Raw genomic sequence first — 8,811 nt, 5'->3', positions numbered from 1 at the left:
ACTTTTCCAGAACACTGCCCTCTATCAAGTACAGCCTTGCTGGCAATGTCACCAATAACAAGATTACAAGAGCTCTGCAGATTTCAGCCACCTCTGTTCTCAGAAGCACTTTCTGCCCTAAAATCGCTCAGGCCCTTAGATGTTTCAGCCATTCTAATCTGCTCCTTCTGCCACTGACTCCAAGATCCAACCAGGTCTGCTTTTCCTCTGGCCACATCCTGTAACTGCCCTAGCTCTCCCAGGGCAACTCATGAGCCCCATCAGGCTGTTCCCCATGGACCATTCCAACACCAACCAGACTTCCTGGGGCATTTGCAACTCTGAGCCCATTTGACCCTCAAATCAGAAAGGTCTATAAGCCCACTCTACACCTTTTCCACCACTATAGACCTCTCCCCATGCATTTTCCTACTTCTCTTAACTGCATCATCATCCTTGATCTCTACTAATTGACCCTTTCCTCTGCCTCTCTGGCTTCTCCAATCAGCTCCTGAAACTCTTTTAGAGCTTCACAGTCACTACCTTGGTCCAGACTTTCATCTACCTTCATTCTAGAATACTGTAAAGGCTTCTTCCTAAATATTGTGCCTGACCCCAGCCAACCCACAGCTGCTGCATCTGCTGATTTTAACACAGGATGCCTCTACTCTTCCATCAAAGCCCACAAGTGTCACAACTTGCTGTCTAGCATCACCCTCTCCCCCCATTTCCCTGGTGACATCTCTTCTAGGCTGAGGTTAGAGCAGGCTCCTGTAGTCTCCTCACCCTCCTCACCCTATCTCAACAGGATGCTATTGCTAAGCAATCTCCCTGGGGACTGCTCTTGCCTGGAAGTTTTTGTGAGTTCTGGGGTAGAAAGGACCTCTCTATTTGGGACTGCAGCCCAACAGTCCCTACATCTCAGGGACCCTTGAAGTTCCCTCTTCATTCAGCAGTACACAGTGATCCCAGGTTTTAACATGTACTTTATTATTTGGTAGATGTTGGCTTCATATTTAAATTCTTATTCTTTGTTTGACTCTAAGTGTATATATAACCAGAAACTGTACTTGAAGCAGAAGCCAGAACCTGCCCATGCGAACAAAGGCCCCCACCCAGTGGCTTTTTATGATACATATAGGACACTGAAAGCCAACACAATCCATGCCTATAGAAACAGTCAACTGTCCATGGATGAATATGTTACTACAATGCTTTGAGAAGCAATTCAAATATATATATATATATATATATATATATATATATATATATATATATATATATATATCCTTATCATTTATCTTATTCCTATTCAACAAATTCTTGATCTTAAAACAAAAACCCAAAATATAGAAGAATCTTTAGATATTAGATGGTATAATCAGGCATTATTTACAATAAGGGGGGAAAAAGATACAAAAGAGTTCTGGGGATATAACTCTATGGTAGAGCATGTGTTTAGCATTATCCAGGTCCTGGCTTCAACCTCTACAACCACAAACAAAGCAAAACAAAACCAACAAAAAGAAAAAACAGAGATACAGAAGAGGACTGCTTATGTTCTTTAAAATAATGAAATAGTGTACAGCTGGCACAAACAGTGTTGAAGAAGTGTTTGAAGTCTCAGACAAAGTTGCTGATAAACTATTATAAGTTTCCAAATACAAGATTTAAAATAACTCATCATGGAAGACTGTGGCTGTGTAGTTTTGTGTGCACACCCAGATAGAAATGACTGTGTAGACAGCAGGGTCTCTGGGCAGCACAGCCCCAGAGGTCACTTCACATGCAAGCCCAACTCATCTGCCAGGTTACCCAGGATCCTCCAGTGGAAACCAAAGGTTTGTTTACACCTTTCTGTTTTGTGTATTTTAAAATATTTTCTTGTTTGATCAATTTTTATTTTCTCATAGAATAAAATACATACAATGAAACAAAGCTTTAATCAAAAATCCACCAGGAGGCCTGGGGCCGTTTCTCCCTGCTGTGTCATTGGTCTAAACAGATTTTGACACCCTTTGACTCTTTCTTTTTCTTTTCTTTTTTTTTCCCCTCTATCTTTTCTTTTCATTGGACCCTGTTCCCACTATGTTGTTCACCTGTCCTCAAACTCCTAGGCTCAAGTGACTCACCTCAGCCTCCCCAGGTGCTGGGACTACAGGCCAGCACCACCATACCTGGCTTCAGCCTGTTTTCTATTGAGGGTTTCAAGCATTTCGCAGCCCTCCAAGTTGTTTACATAAACTTAAAAATTAAATTAAAACATGCAGATAAAAGTTCTCTATTCACAATTCAGTGTTAGTTTCTGCACTTGAAACCACTCCCAGCCCAGACACAGATCAGAAGCCTTTCTCCATCTTTTTCTGGACACTATCTTTCCTTCACCCAAGTAGCTGCCTTCCTCTCTTAAAATGCCATAAATTACTTTGGTCTGTTTTTAAAAATTTATGCACATGGAATCACAGAGAATCCACTCTTTTGTGTCTGGTTTGAAGTCAAATACAATAGAATGACAAATCTCAAGCAACAGGTTTTATTTGAGAATCAGCACAGAATAGAATTGACCTTTTAGACACATGCAGACAATGTTGGTGTCTTTTTTATTGGAAAATCAAAGGATACACTTGAGGAATTCGGGGGAAAGTTACATAAATCATGTAAAGGAAAGTTCCTGGGCACTTGTGGCACTATATAGGGGCTGGTGAGCTCTGATGGGCAGGTGGCTGTAGCATTGGCAGATACCAGGTAAACTTGTTACCCTAACATACCAGGCTGCTTCCTTGGATTGGATTTGCAAAAGAGAGCATCAGGCAAGTGTTCCATAAACTACTAGCTGTCTTTGTGCTACTTGCTGTGCTTGTATGTCTGAAGTCGCAAGCTGCAGATTAGAAAAATTTCTTGTGATAATCTCTGTTGTCAGACAAATCACTTGTGAGAGCCTTCATTCTGTGGGCTTCTCCAAATCCATTTGCTGGGCTTGAGATAAATGATTCCATACACCCTTATTTTGCTCAAATTTGTTTGTTTTTGGTGAGGTCATCCACTTTTTTTGCTATAACAATAGATCATTCATTTTCATTCTGTAAAACTGTATTCTCCAATGTTAAATTTCTCTACCAGTGAAATCTTCTGAAAATCCCACTCTGCTTCCCAGGCTCCCAGCTACCAGCCTGAACTTGACATATACTTTGAAGCAGAGAGTTGTCAAATGTACTGCTCACACACCTGGGGTTTTCCTCTGTCTAAACTCTGGTCTCAGGGGCTTCATTGCCTTGATCACTCTCCAGTGCCTTCACGTGGATGTTTTTACCTACTGACCAATTCACCATTGTTCCTGGGGGGATGGGTTGGTTTGAAACAGGCTGATCTGTCATCTTTGGAAGTGGAATCCTGCCAGATAGACTAAGAATTTCTGAATCTTTACACTCTAGTTATCTTGAATGATTTTTTAGTAGAGGGGAGGAAACATGCATGAATTAACATAGAGATTCAATCCAGAAAGAAAGGAAGGATCTCCCAGAAGACCAGAACTGACCACAAATGCAGCTCCTTCTTCTCACAGGTGAACAAGAAACTAGACCAGAAAATGTTTAATTACTAGGTTAGGACAGCCACAAGTTAATGAGGATCACTCTTTCTTGGTGTCAATGACCTAAAAATGAAACACATACACCCTGGCCACAGTTAAATTTGTGATATTGTTGAGAATATAAGTTTTACTTACAGAAGGTGTGTGTGTGTGTGTATTTAGAGTTTCCTTGAGAGAGAAAGAGAGAGGAGAGAACATGCAACAGGCACTGGGGACAATATCTACCCTTCAATGATACACTCCCACACACTTACCTACTTCCTTCAACTAGGTCCCAAGTCCCAGCTCCTAGAATTTCCACCACCTCCCAAAAGTGCTGTCAGCTGGAGACCAAGCCTTTAAACACAAGAGTTTGGGGGGGCCATTTAAGATTCAAACCATAACACCCTAATACATCCAAAATGTATTACATCTGTTCTGCAAAGAACAGATCCTTCATCCTAAAATTTTCTTTTGAATCTTGTTTATCACTCTCCTATCCAACTCTTGATAACAATCTAAAGCTGTTTTCTGTTCCTGTAGATTTTCTTCTTCCAGAATGACATATGAATATAGTCAGATAACATGTGCTTCTCAAACTCATCTTCACTTTGAGTCACCTGGGATAGCCTTAAATAGCCCCAGGCCAGGATCACAAATTATACCCTTCAATCTCATTCACCAGAAGAGTAATTCAAGTACCAATCCTGTCTGTGAAACTCTCCAGGGATTCCAATGAGCAGCCAATGGAAGAAGCAGTGGCTCAGAGCAGAGAGTCTCACTGTTGGGTGTGAATCAAAACCAGCTAGAAATTGGAGCAAACTCTAGAGCCAGGAAATATCCTAGTCTGCTGTGCAGATACCTCAGATAAATTGTAGAGGGAGGCATCTACAGTGGCTCAGAGAAATGGGAATGTGGTATGTAAAGATTACATATAACCTGCTCAACTCTCTCCTCACCATATCTCCTCAGAGTGCTGGGAGGACACTCTCCTCATCAAGGAGTTTATGTGCCACTTGACACATGTAGGTGTAAGAACTGCTAAGTGTTCTGGGTAATCCCATGTCTTCTGAACTCTTACCCAGTTCCAACCAAAGCCAATATATGTCAGATGCCATCCTTTGAATAGAAGGTTAGGTACCTTTAAGAAAGATCCCTATAATGTATTCCAAGGTATATTCTTCTTAATGAGATTTTGCTGACGAACATTTAGTCATTACCATTGTCCACTAGGAATGGAAAATGTCCAAATGATCTGGAATCTCAAATTTAATATCTTTAATTTTATCCCATTTCCCTTAGAGTAAATGTTTTATTGTCACTTGGATGAAAAACATTTCCCTTTGCTAAGGTAGTGAAGATAGTCTACCATGTTAATTAATATTTTGGAAGAGATGAGTACAATTCCATTTTTTTCCATATGGGTAAACAATTGCACTAAAATCATTTCTTCAAAATTTGTCCTTCCGAGTTAATTAGCCGCGAGTTACCAGAGAGGGATTACAGCGAAGCGGATTCTGCAGGCTCCTGCCAGTGGCACACTAGCCGAGCTGAGTGCTGAATTCCAGCTTTGAAATACAGGAGAGAATCGGTCCAGTTCGTTTCCCGACACCGGTCGGAACACGCAGGAGAACTGCAGCCGCCATCATGGAGAGCTGACACAATCATCCCTGTTTTCTACTGATCTCAGCTCATTCAACTACAGAACAGGTGATTCCAGGCTGGTATTTGCCTGCGTCGTGCAGACAGATCGCTCAGGCTCGGGATTGGAAACTCTGAGGAGAATACTCTTCAGGCCTCACCCCTGGCAAGGCGGGCGCCGGGCTTTGAGCGGCCAGATTCTAGTTCCCCGGGTTGCTTTGGCCCAGGGCGGGAGATCCTTCTTGGCCCGGGGCTACGGAACCCGCGGCGACTGTGTCTTTGACCCTGCCCCTGTCTGAGCGTACACTGAGCTGGGAGAGGTTGGAGCTGCCAGGCCCGGGCGGGGGCCGCCTGGGCCTGAGGCTGGGGTACCTCTGTGGACCCTACTCCGAGCAGAGTGTGGCAGGGATCGGAGAGGCTGGGTTCTGGCCCTCGTGGCTGCTTGAGCCCAGGGCCGCGGAGCCTGCGGGGGACCGCGAGCTGAGGCCAGCCACAAGTGAAACTTGCGATGAGGGGCAGCGGGACTCTGTCTCCTGGAACAGTTTTGACCCGGAGCTGGAGAGCCCGCGGGAAGTGCGTCTTAGACTCTGCTCCAAGGGGAGCGTACACCGAGCAGGGAGAGTTTGGTGCGGCCAGGCTTGGGCACCTAGCAGGGAGAGTCTGGTGCGGCCAGGCTTGGGCTCCTGGGGCGGCTCTGGCCTGGGTTTGGGGAACCCGCGGCGGTTGCCCTGAGGAGCCTGCTCCTAGCAGAAAGTGGCGGGGATCGGAGAGACCGGCTCCTGGCTCCCGAAGCGGCTCTGGCTCAGGGTTGGGGATCCTACAGGGACTGCTTCTTGGTCCAGGTCCTGCTGGGTACTGCAGGGGCCTGGAGGGCAGAGTGGAGCTGCCTCCTGTGCCCAGAGCAGGCTAAGGGTCCCGCCGGTGTGGTATCGCGACACCCCAACTGCAGCTGGGGCCAAGGAGAGTAGCCGCCCACGCCTGGAACAGGACCAGCGACCCGACGGCAGGGTAGCCAAGTCAACCCACTTGGAGTAGAGGCCGTGAAGAGCTGCCGTCTGACCCTGCAAGGTAGGCAGTCCTGCGTCCCACTGGCAGGACAGGCTCGGCAGCCGGCCAGTGTAGTGGACGAGTAGCATCGAGGCAGTCATGTCACACTGGTTGGAGTGGGGGTTGAACAGAGCCGCCGCCAGCATCCGGAAGGAGCCCAGAGACCCGTTGGAGAGGCAGTTAGGTACCCCCACTAGGAGTGGGGGTTGAGCAGAACTGCAGCCCAGGCCCGCAGGGTGGGCAGATCTGAGACCCACCGGCAGAACAGGCTTGGAGGCCGACCAGCGTGGTAGACACGTCACATCAATTGGAGTAGGGGTGGAGAAGAGCTGCTGCCCACGTCCGGATCAGGACCAACGATCCGAGGACGTGATAGGAACGTCACCGCAATTGGAGTGGGGGCAGAGTAGAGCAGCCACCCGTGCCCGCAGGGCGGGCAGACCTACGACCAACCAGCGTAGTATATAGATCACCCTGATTAGAGGAGGATCACAGCCACTACCCGCCCTACAAGAGAGATATCCCAAATATACAAGAGCAACAAAAATAAACAGGGGGAAAAATTTCAAAAACACAACAGTTTCACGAAGCAAAAAGAAACGCAAGCAACATGAAAAGACAAGGAAAGAAAGGACCACAAGCAATGCAGGTCAACTCAACCCTAAAAGAGGTAATAGCTGCAACAGATGGAATGTCAGATAAAGAGTTCAGGATATACATGCTTCAGATGATCTGGACTCTCAAGGAAGACATGAGACAGCAAAATCAGACAATGAAAGATCACATTGACAAGGAACTACAGAAACAAATCCAGGAAGTAAAAGATCAATTTCACAGGGAGCTAGAAGTAATAAAGAACAAACAAATAGAAATCCTAGAAATGCAGGAAGCAATAAACCAACTTAAAACCTCAATTGACAATACTACCAGCAGAATAGATCACTTAGAAGATAGAACATCAGACAATGAAGACAAAGTATTTCAACTTGAGAAGAACATAGACAGTTCAGCAAGACTGCTAAGAAACCATGAGTAGAACATCCAAGAGATATGGGATAACATTAAAAGGCCAAACTTAAGAGTCATTGGGATACAGGAGGGCACAGAGCTCCAAACCAGAGGAATGAACAATCTATTCAATGAAATAATACGAGAAAACTTCCCAGACTTGAAGAATGAAACAGAATCCCATATCCTAGAAGCCTACAGGACGCCAAAAGTGCAAAATCATAAGAGATCCACACCTAGACACATTATAATGAAGATGCCCAACATACAGAATAAGGAGAGAATTTTAAAAGCTACAAGAGAAAGAAAGCAGATTACATTTAGGGGCAAACCAATCAGGATAACAGCTGATCTCTCAACACAGACTCTGAAAGCTAGAAGATCCTGGAATAACATATTTCAAACACTGAAAGAAAATGGGCTCCAACCAAGAATCGTGTATCCGGCGAAATTAAGCTTCAGGATGGAAGATGAAATTAAATCCTTTCACGATAAACAAAAGTTAAAAGAATTCGCAGCTAGAAAACCATCTCTTCAAAAAATCCTTGGCAAAACATTACAGGAAGAGGAAACTGAAAATAACATTGAAAACCATCAGTGGGAGATAGGACAGTAAAGGGGGGAAAGTAACCAAAGAGGAAAACTAATCAGGTTTAGTAACATAAATAAACAAATATGACTGGAGGAACAAACCTAATCTCAATAATAACCCTAAATGTTAATGGCTTAAACTCACCAATTAAGAGACACAGGCTAGTCGAATGGATCACAAAACAAGATCCAACAATATGTTGCCTACAGGAGACGCATTTGATAGGAAAAGATATACATAGACTGAAGGTGAAAGGCTGGGAAAAATCATTCCACTCATATGGACTGCGGAAACAAGCAGGAGTGTCCATACTCATATCAAACAAAATAGATTTCAAGCCAAAATTAATCAAAAAGGATAAAGAGGGACACTGCATACTGCTCAAGGGAACCATACACCAACAAGACATAACAATCATAAATATATATGCCCCAAACAATGGTGCACCTACGTTCATCAAGCAAACTCTTCTCAAGTACAAGAGTCTAATAGACCACCATACAATAATCATGGGAGACTTCAACACACCTCTCTCACCACTGGACAGATCTTCCAAACAAAAGTTAAATAAGGAAACTATAGAACTCAACAACACAATTAACAACCTAGACTTAATTGACATATATAGAATATACCACCCAACATCAAGTAGTTACACATTTTTCTCAGCAGCACATGGATCCTTCACAAAAATAGATCATATATTATGTCACAGGGCAACTCTTAGACAATATAAAGGAGTAGAAATAATACCATGCATCCTATCTGATCATAATGGAATGAAACTGAAAATCAACGATAAAAGAAGGAAGGAAAAATCATGCACCACGTGGAGAATGAACAATAGGTTACTGAATGACCAATGGGTCATAGAAGACATCAAGGAGGAAATTAAAAAATTCTTAGAGATAAATGAAAACACTGACACAACATATCGGAATCTATGGGACACATTGAAAGCAGTTTTAAGAGGAAA

Source organism: Spermophilus citellus (assembly GCF_964194105.1).
Source record: "Spermophilus citellus genome assembly, chromosome: 5".
NCBI lineage: Eukaryota > Metazoa > Chordata > Mammalia > Rodentia > Sciuridae > Spermophilus > Spermophilus citellus.
This window is presented reverse-complemented; position numbering follows the sequence as displayed.